This window comes from Pan troglodytes, chromosome 9, assembly GCF_028858775.2.
Source record: "Pan troglodytes isolate AG18354 chromosome 9, NHGRI_mPanTro3-v2.0_pri, whole genome shotgun sequence".
NCBI lineage: Eukaryota > Metazoa > Chordata > Mammalia > Primates > Hominidae > Pan > Pan troglodytes.
The window spans coordinates 35,433,311-35,455,651 of NC_072407.2; the positions used below are offsets into that span (position 1 = coordinate 35,433,311).

The following is a 22,341-nucleotide window of genomic DNA, read 5'->3' on the forward strand; positions in this document are numbered from 1 at the left end:
TGTGTCTCAATAACAGCATAAGCAGGGCAGCCACTCACTCAGCAACATCCTGGGGCCAATACCAAAGCCAAACCTATTAGAATGCTCATGATGAACTAAATGGTAATTGATTGTGACATCAATTACAAATAATCTCATCATTTTATTGGAGTAGGCTTGTCAGAATTCTAATTAACATCCCTGTTCTGCCTTTGTACAGGCCATATCTTCAATGCATTATACTTCAATAATGACCATGAAGAACCAGAAGGACCTATTATAAAATCATCAGTTGTAAAATTAATGATGGTGACCTTCTCCTAAATGAAAAGACTATCTCCTATAATGTTCTATGTATAAACTGGTAAATAACAAGATTTTTACTCAGTGACAATCATAAGCATATTTAGAACAGAATACATTGTTTTTTTTAAGCCACCTGCAATATGAGACATTTGCCTATTTCTGTTCAATGTAAACTAAAAAACTTACTTTCCAGCAACAATCTTTAAAATTGCTTTTTAAAAGTTTTTATTTTACAGTTTTGTTATGTAAGACAGTTGAATTATTGACCAGACCAAAATGATCTATGTATGGGGAAGGAATTTATTTTCACTATTCTTTTGACTGGTTTTACTTGTAAACCTTTTATGAAGAAAAATACACTACTGGGTTTAATAAGAGATAATGCAACTTTTTTTTTTAATCACAAATTACTTTCTTGAAAAGTAAATGTATACAAGAATGTAAAATTTGAATTTCACTTACATAAGCGATTTTAAGATTCTGGAAAGTCTTATGTACAAATATTTGCCAAAAATCTCCAAATTAACTCTGCGTTTAGATACATTTAAACGTTAAATCTATTTGTAGAAAAAGGACATAAGTTTACTGAAAGAATATCAGAAACTGTATGATCATTCACTTTTATTACTGGAACTAGTTTGTCCAAGGGCCAATAGCAAGGCCACTTCCTTGCTATCTAATAAAATAGACATATGTGCAGTGAAGTGTAAGACTGCTCTAGTAGGAAAGTGTGTACATCACAGTCATCAAAAAAGGAACAAAATAGTGAATTTGGAAAAGCCATATGTAATTAACATTCTGAAGTGTTACTTTGATAAAGCTATAAGGTGAACATCTTTCGTGTCTAAATTTCCATAGTTTCTTCCTAAAATGTGTTTTTTCCTGAGTTCTAAAAACAGGTAATATATATGAATAAATAAAACCATGTAGTTATGGACACCAGTAAAAGTAAAATTAAAACATTATGCAAACTAATAAGGCAACTATCAACAATCTAGGGATATCTTTGTCTGACCATCCCATTGACGGTAAACCAGGATCAGTGGTTTCTACATTCCATCTCTTCATGAAGCTTTCCCTAAACTTGCCTGCCCATACCAACCTGATTGTTTCCAGCACTTAACACACAAAGTCAGCCTTGCTTGGGGCCCTACATTATAACCTTTAATATTATTTTTAACCTGCTTGGCTTTTCTGCCAGTTTTTACTATTTTATACCAGAATAAACCAACAGGCAGTAATGCCATGATTTGACTTTTATTGCATTATAGTTTGGTGCAAAAATAACTGTGGTTTTTGCCGCAAAATACATTTAATGGCAAAAACCACAATTACTTTTGCACCAATCTAATAGATTTTTGCCAATATGTATGGCAAAAAATGATACCTTTGTCTTATGAGTGAGGCTGAATCTTCTTTTCGTGTGTAAGAGGCATTTAATTCCTTCTCTGTGATATCTTTTTGCATGTCTTTTGCCATTTGGCTACTGGGTTGATCTCCTTTTTTTCCCTCATTTCATAAGCACTCTTTCAATACTAGGGAGATTAGCCCTTTGTGGTACAAATAGCAAATATTCCCAGTTTCTCATTTCTGTTATGAGCCTTTGCTTTCATGTCTTCTGAATTTTGAGTCTTTCTTAGAAAGGTCTCATGGTTTCTTCTTTTACATTTAACTATTTTATTCTTTGGGAGTACATCCTGACAAATGGTTATAAGGCTTGGATGAACGTTTTTAATTTTTGTAAATAATAACTAATTTAATACCTTGGTAATATTTTTCCGTGCATTTATTTGATTGTTGGCAGTGTCGAATATTATTCTGTGTGTTTTCTGATTGAATTTAATATCCAGTGAATAGTCTGTGCCTACTTTTGCATATATTAGTCTTTGGGATCTCAATTTTCCTATCTATGTGTATTTCTTATATAATACAAAGATTAATACATTTATTGCAAATATTTTTCCCAATCTATTTTTTGTCTTTTTATATTATGTTCCACAAAGTTTTTAGTTTTTTATGCAGTATTTACTTTTATATCCATATGCTTTTTAAAAGATGATTTTAATTATTTACAGTACCTAAACCAAAAGTGGAACTCAGATATTTGCTGGTGGTTAAATACTTGTAAATAGAAATTCTTTGAAAGCACAATGATAACTGCCATTAGCTAGGTCACTTTTGTAGCAGTTATGACCTGAGTTTCTTTCAAATTAGCGACATCATCTCTGGAGTAATTTTTGTTTTTTGAGACGGAGTCTTGCTCTGTTGCCCAGGCTGGAGTGCAGTGGTGTGATCTCGGCTCACTGCAACCTCCACCTCCTGGGTTTAAGCAATTCTCCTGCCTCAGCCTCCCAAGTAGCTGGGATTATAGGTGCCCACCACCATACCCAGCTAATTTTTCTATTTCAGTAGAGACAGGGTTTCACCATGTTGGCCAGGCTGGTCTTGAACTCCTGACCTCAAGCAATCCACCCGCCTCAGCCTCCCAAAGTGGTGGGATTACAGGGGTGAGCCAGTGCGCCCAACCATTGCTGGAGTAATATAATTAACAACTACAGAAAGGAATCTTCTAAAAAAAACATCTAGAACATATGACCAGGAGCCTTTCATTTGATACTTAAAATAACCTGTGAAGTACTAAATTTGACATTTAGTCAAGGAAAAAGAAATAGGTTCAAATATGAGACATGCTAACTCCTCATTACCTGAAATCCATACATGTTAATGACCATGCATCCATTTACAGTAAAGGGATTGCCTACATCTCAGACAACACTTCATGTAAAGTACACAAATCAAGGAAACAGCTTCATCACTGATGTTACCTTTAATCTAACAAGATCTCTATAAAACAAGAAAACTTCTACGTACAGATCTTTTAAAATTAAAGCAGGCATCTTTGCTGATCCACCTCTATAAGTTGCAGGTTGAGTATCTCTTATCTGAAATGCTAGAGACCAGAAGTGTTTCAGGTTTCAGATATTTAGATTTTGGAATATTTGCATATACACGAGATATCCAGGGGAAGAGACCCAAGTCTAAACATGAAATTCATTTATGTTTCATATACACCTCATATATATATAGCCTGAAGGTAATTTTATACAATATTTATAATTTGTCCAAGGAACAAAGTTTTGACTGTGTTTTGACTATGACTCGTCATGTGAAGTCATATGTGGAATTTTCCACTTGTGGCATCACACAGGCACTCAAAAAGCTTCAGATTTGGGAGCATATTGGATTTCGCATATTCGGATTAGGGATGCTCAACCCATGCTCAGTTTACCAGTAAAAAAACATAATGTTTGCAATTACTCCTCCTTTTAAATATATAATTATTTTTGGTATGGGGGAAAAGAGTGAGAACTTTATTTCACTTAAAAATCAATTTTATAGAGGTATATTTTATATACAGTAAAATGCACCTGTTTTAAGTTTTGACACACGTTTTGAAAAATGTACATACCCATCTAACCACAACCACAATGATACAGGATGTTTCTTCCATGCCGAAAAGTTCCCTCTGTTCCTTTGTAGTCAGTTCCTATCGCCATGCCTAGACCCAGTCAACGAGTGAACTGCTTTCTGTTACTAGATAGTAGTTGTGCCTGTTGCTTAATTTCATATAAATGGAATTACAAAGTACCTATTTTGTGTCGGCCTTCTTTTGCTTAGCAAGTTTTTATGATTAATCTATGTTGTATGTAAAAGTCATTCATTTTTTACTTCTGAGAAGTATTCCACTGTAAACCACAATGTTTATCTATGAAACTGGAGGTGGATACTTGGGTTGTTTGCAGTTTGGTGCTAGTAAAAATAAAGCACTGTGAACATTCATGTACAAGTCTTATTTCTTTTCAGTAAGTATCTAAGGGTGGAATTTCTGGGTCATCAGTAAGTCTATGTTTAACCTTAAAGAAATTACCAACCTTTTTCAAAGTGATACTATTGTATACTCCCAACAACCAATGTATCACTGTGTTCCTGTTGTTCCACAACCTCTCCAGCACTTGGTATTATCAGTTTTTAAATGTTTTGCCATTCTAGCAGGTGAAGGATATTAAATTGTGGTTTTAATTTGCACTTCTCTGATGAAAGCATTTTTCCATTATGCATACTAGTATTATCTTCTGTGAAGTATCTATTAAAATATTTTGGCCATTTTAAAAATGGGTTATCTTCTTATTCATTGTACCAGTCCTTTATTTACCATGGATACAAGTCCTTTGATGGGATTGCAAATATTTTCTCCCAGGCTGCATCTTTTTAAATGATGTTTTGACAAGCAGAAGTTTTTAATGTTGCTGAGGTCCAATTCATACTTTTTTTCCTATTGTGTTTCGTGCTTTTCGTGTCCTAAGAAATCTTTACCTGCCCTCAGATTATGAACATATTATACTATATTCTACAAATTTTATAGCTTTAGCTTTGATTAGGTATGTGATCCATTTTGAGATAACTTCTGTGCATGATGTGAAGTATTTGTTGCATCTGTTTTTGTTTCCTTTTTTCCTCCTTTCTATTGGATTATTTTTCTGAATTTTTTCATTTATTCAATTGCCATATTTAACATAGATCTTATTCTTGAAGTTGTTACTCCAGGGTTTACAATATGCATCATTAATCACAGTCCACCTTTTCTTCAGGTATAACTATCTTCACATATTATACCACTTCATGTAAGGTAAGAAAGGAAAGAATTTCGCAGCAGTATATTTTCATCCTCATCAGTGAATACAGAATTCTGGATTGACAGTGCTTCCCCACCTAACACTTTAAAGATTTCATTTTCTTTTCTTGCTGTTTTTTATAATAGATCAGCAGAAACTCCTTGTTCTCAGTTGTATGTAATATATTTTTTCTCTGGTTAAGATTTTCTCTGTCTTCCCTGGTTTGATTTTCTTTGTATTAGGCCAGAACTTCTTTCTGTACTTCTTGGATCTCTGATTCATCATTTTGGACAAAATTGGAAAAAAATATATAGATCACCTTCTCTTCTACCCACTATCCTGGGGCATCCATAGCCTTCATGTTAATCTGCATGACCTGTCCTATGGGTTACTCTTTTTTTTCTTCCAGACTTTTTCCTTTCCTTCAGTTTGTAAACTTTTAATTGCTGTCTTCAAATTTCCAGATCTTTTCTTTTGTAGTTTCTGATCTACTAAAGACCACCAAATGTATTCTTAAGCTCTAAAAATTACATTTGGTTCTTTCTTATACCATTTATTTCCTCAATATGTTCATCTCCTCTAGATCCTCAAAAATAGTTAGAATTGGTGTTTTAGAGTGCTTCTCTGCTAATTCCATAATTTCCGTCATTTCTGGGTCTATTTAACTGATTTACTTTTGATTATGTGTTACATTTTTCTGCTTCTTCACATATCTGGTAATTTCTGATTAAACTGGACACTCATTTGCTGAGTAGATTTTGTTGTCTGTTTTTATAGAGTGTTGAATGTTGAGGAAGTCTGGTTTCTGTGAGGTAGTTAAGTTAGTGGCAGTCACCTTATTCCTTTCAAGCCTTGTTTATAAGCCTGCTAGGTTGGGTCTTTATCTTACATTTTATTCTAAGGGCTATTTTAGTCCTACCGCTAAGATTTGATTTTTCCAGAGTCTCTACTGAATGTTCTGGATATCAGCAAGATCTGTCCACACTGGCTGGTCAGAACACAAATGTCTCTCAGCTCTGTGTGAGTTCTGGGACCTTTTTGGCTTACAGCTCCCCAGCAGTCATTCATTCCTCAGTCTCTTTAAGTTTCACCATAAGCAGGCACAATTTAGTATTGAGCCCAAAGCCAAGGGAATATCTACGTAGATTTCTGGAGATCTTTCTTTAGCTCTTTGCTCCATGGTAGTCGGATTTATAAATCCCAACCACTTAAGCATACCTGTACCCCAATCTTTGTCTCAACTCAGCAAAGACCACCTGTGCTTTGCTTGACTTTCCCTCCTTGTACTGTTATCTGAAAACTGCTTTAAGACGGAAGTTGGGGCAAGTACAGGCTTATTTTGTTTCCTTTCTCTCAAGGATTAGTTTCATACTGCCTGCTATGCAATGTATTAAAACAGTAGTTTCACATATTTTTGTCCAGTTTTCTAGTTGTTTATGGCAGGAGGGCAAGTTCATGACCAGTTATTCCATCACTGCCAGAAGCAGATGTTCAAATTACATAATTTAAAAAAAACTTTTTTTTCTTTGAGACAAAATGTCGCTCTCTCGCCCAAGCTGGAGTGCAGTGGTGCAATCCTGGCTTACTGCAACCTCTGCCTCCTGGGCTCAAGCGATTCTCCTGCCTCAGCCTCCTAAGTAGCTGGGATTACAGGCATGCACCACCATGCCCAGCTAATTTTTGCATTTTTAGTAGAGATGGGGTTTCAACATGTTGGCCAGGCTGATCTCAAACTCCTGGCCTCAAGTGATCTGCCCGCCTCGGCCTCCCCAAGTATTGGGATTACAGTCATGAGCCACTGCGCCCAGCCTTAAAATACTTTTTTTTAGCATACTTGGAACAATATGAAGAGAATCATTTCAGTGAAGACTAAAATTTTTGATGTGTGACGTGTGCTTTGGCATCTCCATCTTGCATCCCCTTCAGTGGAGTCTCCTTTATGTTTTTACCCTTTCCTATCAAAACTCTGGAAAAGATTTGCCAAACTCAGCAGGCAATTATGTACAAACAAGGAAATTCACTATGGTATTTTCTGCATCTCAAGACTGGCAATGGCATAAATGTTCCTCAGTAGGCAGAGGTTAAATAGAATATCTTTCTTTTATATATTAGTAAACAGCCAGTAAAAATAAATACATAAATAATGGAAAGATTTCCATGAGATAGCCAGAGGAAAAAATAAGTTGCAGGGCAATGTGTATAACTGTAAAATTTTTAAAATATATATTTCAAAATATACATTTTTATGACCAGTGCATACTATTTAAGTAACTTAAAGTATACATATGTATATATACACAGAAATATATGTGTATGTGTGTCTTAAAATACAAACTGCTTAACCCTTTTGGTGATGTTCATACTTTTAAAAAAGGGAGCATCATCCTTCATGATGCAGGTTAGGGGGAGCTTGTTGAATTTTTTTAAAAGGTGTTTCAGGGTTGGGCTTTTTTTTTTTTTTGTCTTTGGTAGTGTGGAAAGAGAGTTAACCTAACCTTTAATCCATATAGTAGGATATGCTTCTTTGTACAGTACTAGTAAATGACTTGTCATTTACTTCACAGTACTGTCATCAAATCTACAGATGACTAAAATATTACTCTAGCCAAGAACACATTTAAACAAACATACAGTAAAACACATTTTTTGGTTTGGGTCTGAAACACAACACCTGACTTCCCTGATATGGAATGAGGCAAGGAACAGAACATTTTCTTTCTAACTTTAAACACAGTTATTGTCTGTTAGATTAACCTACTAGTTGTCAGTAAGTTGAAAATTCAAACCAGATAATAGAAAAAAGAATTCTATAGCAATATTATAATAATAAAATATGAAGAGGATAAAATGGTAGATTAACATGTATTTTTCTTTCCTTTTTTTGTGCTCACAGAGACAGATAATAAAATGTGTTTTTTTAAAAGCTATGATAACTTTACAACTAAGGCTGAAAACCACTCTAATAAACACATTTATAGTAAATGTTTTACAAATGGCCCAAAATGGAAATGCCTAATTCTATCTCTTTGTTCATTACGTCTCATAATCAAAACTTTTAAGTTGGATTAATTTTGTACTCTTGTAAATATGCTATGCCATTTTGAATGAAGGCATAAGACTGAATATATGAATATACGTTTTCATGAATGCCATAAACTGTTTTAATTTTGCCCAAACCTGAATTCTCCATGTGCCTCAGATATAGCTAACTTTACAGCTAAATTTTAAGGCATTAAAGGGACCTTTAAATCATTCTTGTTTTTCCTTTCTACGTCAGAGGTTTACTTCCTGAGCTAGGTTTACTTCCTGAGCTATGATAAAACCTAATCTCAGGGCTGGACAAAAGAATCAAGCCTCTAGTTCTCAGCTATATTTACTGAGGTCTAGTTAAGTGCCTCCTTTTTAGCACAAACAACAAATGTAATTGCCTCATGGCCTGCGGGTGTCCATTTAACAAAAGAGGCTTTTGTGGAGGCAATACACAGGTGTTACCTTTCTTGATTCAAGTGAAATCTGATGAAACAGTCCACAATATCAAATAACACATTTACTAAACTGTAATCAAATTCATTTATTTGATTAGGCAAATAACATCTAATTAAGAAAAGTTCTGGCTAAAAAATAGTTGTATGTTTGACCTTGAAAAGTTTCAAAAACCAGAAAATCCTAAGAACAGACTGATTTTTAATTAACACTTTATTTGCCATATATTTTATAGTTTACAACCAGCAATCGTAGGGTTTGCATTGGCCCTACCTATTGCTCGTACTTCTTTAATGGTTCTAAAATGACCGCAAAGAAAACAAAACAATAGTCATGAAAGAAACAAACAAAATTATGACGCAAGGTGAGGAACAAAGTTTTTAGAATCCTTTTTTTAATGATTATTTTTTCATTTTCCTGTAATGTACAAGAAAAAGAGCACACATTTATGAAAGCAATCAGATAGTCTTTTTTTGCTTCTATTTAGTAAAAACAAATGACTGATAGAGCAACGATACTCTAGTCTCAAAAGTATTTCATTTTGCATGTGTTTCAAAGATTTTATTTTGTGTCTAATGGAATAATCAGTGGGCTATAAAATGCATAATACCCTTGCCTATGAAAAAAGTCTATATGATGAATGTATATTAAAAAGATGTCATTTTAGTCCAATAATTAATATTATGTAATTGTTTTTTATCTTATTATCTTACAAAAAAGCAGTATCAAGTTATTATACCTTCTATGTGGCCACTGTATATTCTGCTTAATCATGACTTACGTAACCAAAGTGTGGCCATATTAAGATCCTATGCACACGAACTATTAGAGATAATATTTGAAAATGAATAATTTATTAGTATTTTTCTAAAAAGATCTCATAAAACCCAATTTGTTTGAGTCATGTAACAGCAAAATTGGAAGCACCATCAGTAAATCGTTGTTTACCCTTCCTATAGTGCCAGCAGAAGCTATAAACAAAAACACATGTAAAAAAGTGAAGAATTAAATTCTGAGATACAATAAATAGAAGAGACTTTTAGAACACAAAGGTGAGAAAACATTAATTTTTAAAAATGCGAGTGTCTGAAATGTCAGTTCTGGGTATCTCTCAAAGCAAACTCAAGGAACAGTTTTACTTATTTTCATTGTCATTCTCCTCGCCCTAACTACTTGCCCACATTCTGTCTACCTGAGCTAATTAAGGCCGAGGAGTATATGGAGTCCTGATAGAAGTGTTTCCAAATGCTAGATGCATAATAAAGGGATTGTAGAGACCAGGCACAGAATAGTTAATACACTGACTATTTTAATACGTACTATTTCTATACGGTCCTGCTTCCTTTTCTCCCTTTTAAAATTCAGCCTCATTGCTGTCCTATCTACATCATTGCTGGGAACTGTTATTGCCCTTCCCTTCTTAAAAATGGTGCCACCTTACATTCATAGCCAGTCATCACCAAAGAGGAATTTACACAAAAGTTTCAGTAGGCTACACCTATAGCATTGGGGTTTGAGTAAGGGGTATGCTTTTTACTAACAGTCTCTCTTTCGTTATTGAGCTTCTCCCTGCTGAGTAGGTTTAAAGCTTAGTCTAAGGCTTGACTTGCCCATTCTCGTGGCGATTGCAAGATAAGCTCTTTCATCTTCTCCCTAAGTTCTCAATACCTCCATCTAGCCTGAATAGTAACCTCTGGTGGGCTGTTTAGGATAGTGGTTAAAAATACAGTCCACACAGTCACACATAGTCCTGAGTTCCAAATACAGCTTTGCATACTAGTTAAGCACCTTGGGCAAGTTATTTAAACCTCATCTATACAACTGAGACTAATAAATACCTTACAGAAATACTATGAGAACCAAATGAAACAAGACTCCTGGCACCCAGGAAGCAATCAGTAAGAGCACTTACTAGCAGCTGCCACATTTGCCAGTGTGAATTATGTCTATTGGGCTTTCTTTGTCCCTGGTTTCCTAGGCAGTCTACCCAGATCTCTGCAAAGTTAACTGTGCTTTGCTATTTTACTTTATGTTTCTGGTTATTTTCTTTTACACTATATTCAATTATATAGCTCTGGTGTTACCCAAGTCTTTGACTTGAATCCAATATAATTAAAAATGTACATTAATTATGAGTAAATACATCAATTATGCCACCTAATTTAATGAAATTCAGTTTTTAAGATAAAATCATCCTAGATTAGCAGTAAAAACTAACATTTCTATTCTTTTTTTTTTTTTTTTTCTGAGACAGAGTCTTGCTCTGTTGCCCAGGCTGGAGTGCCATGGCACGATCTTGGCTCACTGCAACCTCTGCCACCTGGGTTCAAGCGATTCCCCTGCCTCAGCCTCAAGAGTAGCTGGGATTACAGGCATGCGCCACCACGCCTGGCTAATTTTTGTATTTTTAGTAGACACAGGGTTTCACTATGCTGGTCTCGAACTTAAATGGGCATGCTCATCAAGCAATGTTTATTAAATATTGAATGCTTAGGCCCTTATCAAGCATCCACTTCTTCAGAACCATTTACCAACTAGTCAGAATGTAGGAGATGGAGAAGAGGGTTGGGACTGAAGCCAGTTTATAGGCCTTTCTATCCATGCCTCCCAATACTATTGTCCCAGTCTTTTATCTCTGTCTCTTTGTAAATACAATGTTACCTGCTATTTTGAGATTTGGATTTTTAAAAAGCACTTTATATTCTCATTCTAAGACTATCTCTGCACTTTCACTTTAATACAGCTTGATCTATATACTTGCTTTCCTTCCAAAGGATGAGCCCAAGTTAATTCAACAAAGGGTATTTCAGACTGTAGTAGAAAATGGTGTTAAGTATTACAATAATGAGTTTTCTCATGCTCTCAGAAAAACAGTTCTGAACAGTAAATTAGATGCATACTGTACACAGTATGTACTAATATGTTTCCACCAAAAGTTTTATTCGTGGCACTCCACTTAATTCTTTCCCAAATCCAAACTCATCCTATATGGATTTATTGCTACAGATGAATCTCTGTTGCTCTTTTCAATCTCCTGTTGTTGCTGTACATAGCTGCTTCACATAGAGATTGGCCAGAAAAACAGATTTATATCTGAAAGGGTATTAGAAATAGATTACCAGTAGAAAGGTTGCCATACTTCAAAAAAGAAATGATTAAAAATAAATATGTAGGTATTTTTGTACTTGATGTTACTGATGCATTTTTTTAAAAACAGGCATTGTTGAATATATTTGACAGACTTCTCCTGCTTGTGTTTTACTCATCGAAACACAACTCTAATGTATCAAACCCAGCAGATTATTTAGAATAAAATCTAGGTTTGTGAATACAAAATTGCAAATTAGGCAGGTGGATGACAGATGAATTTTTTTTTTTTTTTTTGAGACAGAGTCTCACTCTATTGCCCAGGCTGGAGTGCAGTGGCATGAGACGGATGGCATTTTTTAGTGATGATGCATGATACAAAGAGAATAGCTGAAGATCTTTAAAAAGTAAGAATGATCTAGGGCTAAGCGCATCAAAACACTGTTTTGACTAGGAGACAGAAACAGACTGTGGACATCAAGGAGGGAATAGCAAAGCATCCAGATGTCATCTGGGGAAAGCAGTACTTTTTTGCTACTTGCTGTAAAATTTAATTGCCACAGTATTAATTTAAAATATAATCTACCTTAATCTTATTAGTAGACTTCTACACTTGTCCAAAATTTTATATATCTTCTTTCCATTTCCCAAATTAACATCTCCCCCAACAACCCTATTTTATTGTACCACCCACCCTGTGGCAAGAACTAACAACTTGGGTGTCATTTTTAAGCCTTTCAATTCCCTTTCTTCCAGCATCCAATCTTCTCTAGATTATTTCCTTAATCTTTCTGCAATCTTTGTACTTCTTCCTATTCTCGATGTTATTATCTCAGTTATGCCTCACTCACAGCCTATTAACTGGTCTCTCTGCCTCCAGGCTCTCCTAATCCTAGCCATCCTCTAATAGTCTACACTAACATCAGAATGGCCCCACAGAAACTAAATAAAAACTAAGCCTGATCATGTTATTCCCCTGCTTGAAACATAAAAGGAACTGAGCCTTGTTTAATTCTTATTTTTAGGGATGGGGTCTTGCTATATTGCCCAGGTTGACTTTGAGCTCCTGGGTTCAAGCCATCCTCCCACATAACAGACTACCATGCTTGGCTTATACCTTTCATTTTTATCTCTTCTTACTACTCATCCCTCCTACTACATGTGCCATACACTGGAACTCTTACTTTTGGCAGTTCCCCAAAAGCACAATGCTGTACTTACTTCTAGGCCTTCAGAATATGCTGCTTTCTTTGACTAACTCCTACTTACCCTTTAAAACTTCAACTCAGGTTTCACTTTCCCATTCTGGAAAAATCCCATCTAACCCAGTCTGGATAAATATCCTTGTGTCTTATCAAAGCACCTGTGCCTAATTCTATTATACTATACTGTAATTTCATCTATTCCTCCAACTTAACTATAACCTCCTAAAGTTACACTGTCCAATATGGCAGCCACTAGTCATATATGTGGCTATCTAAATTTTAAAATTACATAAAATTAAGAATTCAGTTCCTCAGACACACTAGCCATGCTTCATGTGCTCAACAACCATGTGTGCCTAGTGGCTACCATATTGGACAGCACAGATACAGGATATTTCCATTATTTCAGAAAGTTCTATTGGTGTTGCTGGGGGCAAAGATGACTACCCTAACGTGTACTGGCCCTCAAGTAAGTGCTCAGTAAGTGTCTGTGGAATTAATGAATGCACACATCGAAAAAGAAAGTTGAGAGGTTAATGTCTGGCAAATTTTGTATACTCCTATAGCCTCCTGAAAGCTATTTAAGTCTTCTCTCCCAGTCTACCCTTAGATGTCCCCCCTCCCAAGTCCAGTGGTCTGGCTGCTTCTGAGGCAGCCTCATTAAGGAAGATGTGTGAGTGCTAGGATTGGTCTGGGGTCAGAAGTCCATTATCGGTCTCAGTCTGTGTCCCTAGACCTACTTTGACTTTCCTTACACTGGGAAGTCAGGTCAAATTTCAAGTCTCTTTAGACAACAGAAGGTTTCTCTAATCCTTCTTGCTTTCAAGAATCATACATAATGTACACAAAGTAGATGAGAATCTTAAGTTGCATCGAAGAATTTTAAATTACCTATAATTGTAAGTACTTTGTTAAATACTGCTTAGTCTCCTTTTCTTGTTAGCTCTGCATTTGTGTTTAATTGGATACAAGCACTAGCTGTGCCATGCTAAGTGATTTATACACTTTCTTAAAGTAATTATGAAAATTCTGTCCCAGGAGGAAAACACTCTAACGTCCAGATTGGCAGTGCAATAACTTGTAATGCCAATATTTTCTTGCTAATTTAACATCTTTAGCCATTTTATAATATGCATACCTGCTTTTGTATCTATTTTTCCTTTTTTTCATTCTTGTTTTAGGTAGAGAATTGTTTGGTTTGGTGAGAATATTTTTATGGGCTAAGATTAAGTTGTTCACAAAAACCTGTCAAATTTTAATTACCCAAAGTGGTAACATCAAAACTTCATTTACTTGCTTATTCCAAAAGGGAGTTGAATATATTTCACTTACTCAACAGCAGTTTTTCCAGTAGATCTAGTAAAGACTGTTATAGCACCCGGGCGCGGTGGCTCACACCTGTAATCCCAGCACTTTGGGAGGCCGAAGCAGGCAGATCACTTGAGGTCAGGAGTTCGAGACCAGCCTGCCCAATATGGTGAAACCCTGCCTCTACTAAAAATACAAAAATTAGCCGGGCATGGTGGCAAGCGCCTGCAGTCCCAGCTACTCAGGAGGCTGAGGCAGGAGAATTGCTTGAACCTCGAAGGCAGAGGTTGCAGTGAGCCAAGATTGTGCACTGCAGTCCAACCTGGGTTGACAGACTGAGAATCTGTCTCCGAAAGACAAAAATAAATAAATAAAAAAGATTGTTTTAGATTAGGAAGCCACATCACACTTGGAATATATTCTCCTTACTACCAACAGAGTTTGGAGTCTGGTTCAGATGCTTTCACTGAACACCTGTGTTACAATTTTGTTCTTTAATTTTTGCAAATGACTTTTAAGCAACTTTAAAGTACAGAAGTCCCAGATAACTTGCAGATAAAAATACATATAATATTTTCATTTTACTCAACTGTATCCTGCCTCTCTAGATTCATACCAATGGCACTAACTTTCTAACTTTTGAGGGGTTAAAATATTTCCAGGTGAGCAACACATACAAATTTCAGGACAACCTGCTACTCTTTCAACAGAGATGCTGATCTTCATATATACATCTTTTCAAACATATAAAAATAAAATATACACTACAAAATAAGATTATTATAAACTCCATATTACTGTTAAACTAAGCTCAAATTATTCTGAAAATATTCAGAGAACACATCAGAAAACACTTTAAGTCTAGGAGCCTCAAAGATTATTCTTTAGTGTTGACATCTGAACAAAAACACTTCAGACTTGTAAACAATGAGTGAAATTTATCTTCAGAATTGTGTTAGCTATAGAATGAAAAAGTCACGTCACCTCCGCAGTGAACTTCACTTTAGCAAAAGAGTAAACATATTTCCTCCATATCAGCTGCAATCAAGGCATTAGCAGTATGCCATGATTGATTATCCTAGGAGCCGTTGCTGAGAAATGGATGTGTAGCACAGGTTTTTATCACTATAGTCTGCAAAAAACAAGTCGCTTGTTTAGATACCCTAGTTGTAATAAGTGACATTATTAGGCAGTTCTTCTATTTAAATGACATAAGGATTTAGTATATCAGCAGCTTATAATACACAAGCCCTTTCAATCTGATGATTCCTCTCTCTACAGAGAAGTACTTTTTTCTGTTTATAATACAAGTGGTAATAGAAGACCAGATGGTTGACTTTTAGCTAAGGGAAATGACATTTAAACAAACAGAAAGACAGCATTTAGAATATTCAGGGTTTCGAACTATAACCTAAATACACAGTACACATTAAAGGACTATTAGTGTTAACTATATAAAATGACCATTTTGTAATGCTAATTAGTAAGATTGTTTCTTAGGTTGTCCATCAGTTTTATTTAAATATTTTCTAATACACGGTAAAACAGCTTTATTATTGCCATATTGTTACATTTCCATTTTAATACACTATACCACCAGTACATCCTGATAACACTTAATCAGTCCTTTCTGAAATGTAAAATTGTCTCTACTTCTTACATTTCTGCCAGTAATAATGATGATGTTATTAACATACTCTACAATTCACAAAGAAAAACATAAGAAATAACTACATTACTTATTCACCTCCCATCACTCTGATGTGGTAATGGATTACTATTTGGTGAACAATGTTTCACCTTTTGTGTATAACGCTGACATCTATGGTACCAAAGACAACCAAAAACCTTTAAATTAAATAGCCAGATATCTTTGGTAGCCCTCAGATAAAAGTAAAAACATGATTTTTCTAATAAGTACAGATTTGTTTCCTGTAACAATAGCAAAAGACTGCTATCCACTAACCACACTAACCACAGAATACACTGAAATTTTCATAATCATATTCTATTAATATGTCTATTCTCAATACAGGGTAGCTACTATGGTTAAGACATGAAAATTCAATAAATAAGGTTTTAATTGAAAGACTTAAAAAATGATTCTTCATTTTACAATAAACCACAGAAAATCCTAGAAGGAGAAATTTAGAAACTTCAGGTAACAACTTTACCCATCGTTAAGCCAATAAACCAATAAAAGGACCAAAAGAACAAATTATCTGTATAGTAGTTAAATATGTCCAAAAGGCACATGTATGACTACAGAAATGCAGAAACTCTTATTACCACACAACCTCATTAGTAGGCAATGAATGTTGCAAGGGCAACTTAGCCTTCATCGTAATAAAACCACCATAGCATTTCAGGGGCACCAAAGCTTCCTTCAAAATGAGAACAGGGTAAGCCCAGCATACCTCAATTCCCCCAATACTTTAGGAGACTTAATCTTAACTAAGTTCAGTATTCCATAGTGATAAGTCAATTCAGAGCCTGGTGAATTTTTATTCTGCTTAAAGAAAGGCCTGAAAAATATGCAGTCCTAAATAGAAGTCACTTAGGAAAAGAAACATTTAATCAGCACTCTGCTCTCCTGGTACGCCGTAAGAGGAACATTCCAATATTTTCTACAACTTTCACCTGCCATTGTGTAAGGTGGTCAGGTAGTCTTACCACTGGAAATAGCTTAGCTTTCAAGTCTATGAAGACCAGAATGACCACAGATTGGCCAGTTCAGCAGCGTGGTAGGCTCCATGAACATCTTCTGAGAAGTTGTAACATCACGCATTTACTTGGGAGCAAGTTTGCAGTAGAAACTAGTAGAAAAAAAGGAGTAGAAGTAGAAAAGAAACTAGCACCCTATTCATATATATCTAGATCTGTCCACCCTTCAAGAATTTTAAAAAATCTACTAGATGCCAAATCACAGTTGAAATGATATGAAATCAACTGCGATTAAAATGAGTCCCTGTCACCAAGAATCTTATGCTCTAGATCAGGGGGTCAGCAAACTTTTCCTGAAAAGGGACAAATAGGAAATAGTCCAGGTGTTGCAAGCCATATAGTTTCTGTCACAACTATTCAACTTTGACATTTTAGAGAAAGCAAACACAGACAACAGATAAATGAATGGGCATTATTGTGTTCCAATGACACAATAATTACAAGAAAGGCAGCAGGCAAAAAGATTATGCAGGGTCTTACAGGCCACCATAAGGCCTCTGGCTTTTACTGTAAGTGAGATGGGGAGCCACTGGGGTCTTTAAGCAGAAGAGTGACATAATTGCTCTTAAAAAGCATCATCATCAAAAAGGATGACCTTAGCTGCGGTGTGGAGAGTATCAATGGAAAGGGTAGAGATGCCAGAAAATCAGAAGGGTATAAGCAAAGAAAACAGTTCAAAAATTATTGCAACAAAATGAGAGAGATGAGTTTATCTTGCAAACTAATGGATGGTAGCAGTGACAGTGGCAAAACGTGGTTTGATTCTGATTATATATAGAAGGTATAATCATGATTTGCTAAGGGATTGGATGTAGGGTGAAAGAGGAGAGTAAGGATAACTCTAAGGTTTGTGGCCTGAACAAGTAGCATGGGGTTTTCTTCCCCATGTGATGGGAAGTGTATGGAAGGAGCCATTTTGGGAAAGAAAATCAGGATTTTAGCTTTGGATACAGTAAGTTTGAGATGACCATTATTCATTAAAGTGAAGATATTAGACAATTAGACATGACTCTGGAGTTCAGGGAAGAGGTTATACTTGATATAAATTTGAGAGTAAGTTAAAAAGTACTGTACATAAAACCATGAGACAGGATGAGGTCAGCTAAAGTATAAGTGTAGATAAACAACAGAAGTTTAAAATACGAACATTTAGTTAACTTCAGGGTTTGAAGGTCATTCCAATGTTTGGATATGAGGAGGAACCAATAAAGGAAATTCAGAAGAAAGACAGGAAAAAAACCTAGAAAAAGCAGTGTCCCAAAAACTAAGTGAAACCAGGTTTTGAGAACAACTATTTCAAATACTAACAATAGGTCAAGTATGATGAGGACTGAGAGTTGATCACTGGAGAGACAACAAGAGAAGTCATTAGCGATTTTGACAAGAACCATCAGTGAAGTGGTGGAGACCAAAGTCTAACTGGAATGAGTTCGAAAAAATAATATGAAGCTCAGAGTGGAGTAACTATACACAACTCTTCCCTATAGGAGGATGTGGTGTCATGGGAGTTTGTTTAGATGCAGATTTTACAACATGTTTGTTGATAGGAATTTACCATATTTCAAAATTCCTATTTCATAGTTATCCCATGGCTTAAAAGCATAGTCCTGGATTATCACACAATATTATACTAATAAACATTATGAGTGCTTTTCTTCTTCTTTTAATTGGCTTTATAACAAAATTTTAGTGTATTTCTGAGCCCTGGCCCTACATTCCCTAAGGGAATTAAATAGAGGTTTACTTTGCATTTTGCCTGCTGTGCAAACCAATAGGAGAATGCCAACTCATTTTATTTATTTCTTATTTGCTACATGCTCCTACTTCCAACTAAATTATTTTTTCTGATAAAGCAGTGGCTTCAAGCAGCAAACTGAGGAATTCCTGTAGAATATACAGAAAGGCAACATACTCAAGATGTCTGAGCTTATGACAATTTGTTTCTTTTGAGAGTCACAAATTAATCTCATATCTTTACAGTAGCCAATGCTCAGTTCATACATAACCCCAGGAAAGAATTATTGGCTTCAGTACCTTCAAAATAAGGAAAGCAAACAGCATCTTTTTTTTTTTCTTTTCTTTTCTTGAGATGGAGTTTCGCTCTTGTTGCCCAGGCTGCAGTGCAGTGGCGCGATCTCGGCTCACTGCAACCTCCGCCTCCCGGGTTGAAGCGATTCTCCTGCCTCAGCCTCCCAAGTAGCTGAGATGACAGGCGCCTGCCACCACGCCTGGCTAATTTTTTGTATTTTTAGCAGAGACAGGGTTTCACCATGCTGGGCAGGCTGGTCTCAAACTCTTGACCTCAGGTGATCTGCCTGCCTTGGCCTCTCAAAGTGCTGGGATTACAGGTGTGAGCCACCGCGGCCGGCCAGCAACAGCATCTTAATAGGAACTGCTTAGTTTCCAAATACCTAACAGTAAAAAATAAAGCTGATTTATAAGCATTGCTTGCCATGTGGTCTTTTAAAACTCTGGAATGGAAAACAAACAAACAAAAAAGAACTCTGGAAAGAATAAAATGATCCCACATCACTACATCACTTAACCAATGATTTGTTTATGTTCTTTTCTGCCAACCTACAAACAATGCTATTTCTTTGATATGCTAAACTCTACAGGCTAGGTTCCAATGAACAATTTTGGTGTTTTGCTTTCTGAAGCACCTACATACAAGAATAAACTTTTTTTGCCTGGAATTCAAAACATATTTTAATATTGTTCATTTTATTAAGCAGCTCAATCAAGATATGAATAGCAGTATCTTCATCTCATAAACAACAATGATTTTTCTTAGAGGATGCAGAGGTAAGGGGAAGAAACTCATTTCGTAAAATATTGCACCAGTGTGCTTCTGAAATAGCTAAAAAAAGGGACACACGAGAGGGGTAGACCCTGCGAACATTTTGGCTATGTTTTCAGAGCACTCCAAACTTGGATGAAATTTTGTTATAAATCACCTTGATTAATGGAACACATTTGCTAAAGCAGTTCTGTAATAGCTACACAATTCTTAGGACTTGAATAACCCAGCGTAGAAAAACTGGCAAGGGAGAAACTCTCAAAAACACTGGCTTGTCTTTCAGAAGCAATACTGCCCCTGATCAGAAATACTTCCCTGTGTTTTTTTAAAAATAATAAAGACAAATACTTTTTAAAGTAAGTATAATTTGATGAGATAGGAACAGAATAGATAGGCAAAGGGTATTCTGAAAGAAGTAGTAGTGGCATCGTGAGGGTTACAGATTCTGAAGCCACTATATGTGTTTCAATCCTAATTCTTCCTCTCACTGTTTGAAATTGGGCAATTTATTTAGCCTCCTTCTTTAGATTACCTATCAGTAAAATACTGTTACCTACTCATCGGGTTGCTGTTGTGATAATTAAATAAGTTAACCTTTGAAAAGATTCTCAACAGTATGGAGGAAGTACAAAATAAGTGCTGACCAAGATTATTAGAATGATGTACTGTATACTTATAAATTTGTCCAACAAAAGTGAATGGAATACACCTGGAACAAAATGGCAATGTCATATAATTTGCACATTTATCAAACATATAAAAACTCGGTAATAGAACACCCTACTGGTGTTCTACCACACAGTAGGGTGATTATGGTTAACAATATTGTGTTGTGTATTTCAAAACAGCTGAAGGAGCTACTCAGAAGGCTGATGTGGGAGGAGCATCTGAGCCCTGGAGGAGGAGGTTGCAGTGAGCTGAGATGGTGCCACTGCACTCCAGCTTGGGCAACAGAGCAAGACCATGTCAAAAAAAAAAAAAAAAAAAAAAAAAAAACTGAAAGAGAGGATTTTGAATGTTCTCACTACAAGGAAATAAAAAATACATAAGGTGATGGATATGGTAAATATCCTAATTTCATTTTTATACAATATATATTCGTACTGAAACATCACACTATACCCCATAAATAATGTACAATTATTATGCGTCAATTAAAAACAAAAACAAAATTCAACGAATATTTTCCTTGAATAGAACATTTAAAAAATTTGCATCTTACAGCGCTGGTTATCTTCTCTGATTACTTAGCAGAGACTTTTTCTGAATCCTTTTGTACAGACATCCTCCTCTAATAACTCTTAAAAAGAAATCAACAACAATGATATGGCATTTAAATACATAGAGGATGCTATTTATTTGTTCTGTCTGTTGATATCATTTCTGCTTTCAAGTACACACATGATGCTAAAGTAATTTAGAAGTGACTAGAATATCTCAGGAAATACTAATAGTCATATGAAGGTGAAACTAAATGGAAAATCAACGTTTTTTAAGAAGAGGATACAGTGTCCATGATGAAAGCAATAGTAGAAAAATATGTTACCTGACAGCACACTATCATCTTTAACACTGTTATCACCATAAGTTAACAATTACTGCGTACTTAGCATTGTAGTAATAAATATCAAAAACACTTGTACAGCTGAACCACAGTCTATTACAAACGGTAAATAAATAAGATTGATTATTTAAAAGTCAAACTTACCTATAGGGCAACCAGAGGCTATTACAGTTCAAAATAAATTTACGATGACATTGTAATTATTCAACTATGTGTTTACATTGAGGATGAATATAGAGATAATGTTAGTTAACAAACAGCTGCATTAATAATTTGATAGTGACACAGAAGATTTACAGTAAAGTAGAAAATTAAGCTATAATTATTCAAGTAAGAAGAGTATATGCTGAGTAAACAAAAGGCCATCTCTTCCCCATAAGCTCTGTTACAGAAGCCATGTGACTGGTGAAAGGAGCTAACACATTCTATCTACTCTTCATTCTTCCATTTTACTGTTCTTGCACTTTTTCTAGCTGTACAGGCAAGGTGGTTGTATACAATTTCAATACACACAATTTCGATTATCAAAATTTAAATAAGATGTTAAAAAAAATAAGCCATAGGGTTTATTTGATTTCGTCAGACTTCCCACTAATAGTGGAAAATCTAAGCCAGGATCCCAAATCCATTTAGTTATCATGTCTCCTTTGTCTGCTCCAATCAATGACAGGGCCTCAATGTTTCCATGTTTTTTATGACCTTGATATTTTTGAAGAGTATTGATCAGTTATATTGTAGAATTACCCTCAATTTGATATTGTCTTATGTTTTCTCATGAGTAGATTGAGGTTGTAACTTTTTTTTCCTGCAAGTGCCCTTCTTGGTGCTTCAATCCAGAGGCTACATTATGTTGATATGTAGTGTTATGATGATGAAGATAACTCAGTTAAAGTGGTGCCTGACAGGTTTCACCTCTAAGGTTTTTTCCCTTTGTAATAAATATTTTGGGAGAGATAAGTTCAGATTATGTAAAATTCTATTTCTCCTCAAACTTTGTCCAATAATTTTAGCATCCACTGGTAAATTTTGCCTGTAACAATTATTACTAAGATATTTATGCAGGCTTTTAAAAGTAACTAAAATACATGAAATATAACGGCTGAATTGTTCTTGATAGAAACATTTAAATTCTACTGGATGCACTTTTTTCTTACATTCAAAATATGAATAAACATTATTTTCTTTTGTCAGCATTCAGTTAATGTTAATCAA

General features: G+C 35.3%; 1 protein-coding gene across 8 annotated transcripts in view; it reads right to left on the reverse strand.

Annotated features, from left to right (window-relative positions):
• IMMP1L (inner mitochondrial membrane peptidase subunit 1) overlaps window positions 1-22,341 on the reverse strand; it is a 77,291-nt gene that overhangs the window by 1,513 nt on the left and 53,437 nt on the right. The gene's annotated exons all lie outside the window — the stretch shown is intronic.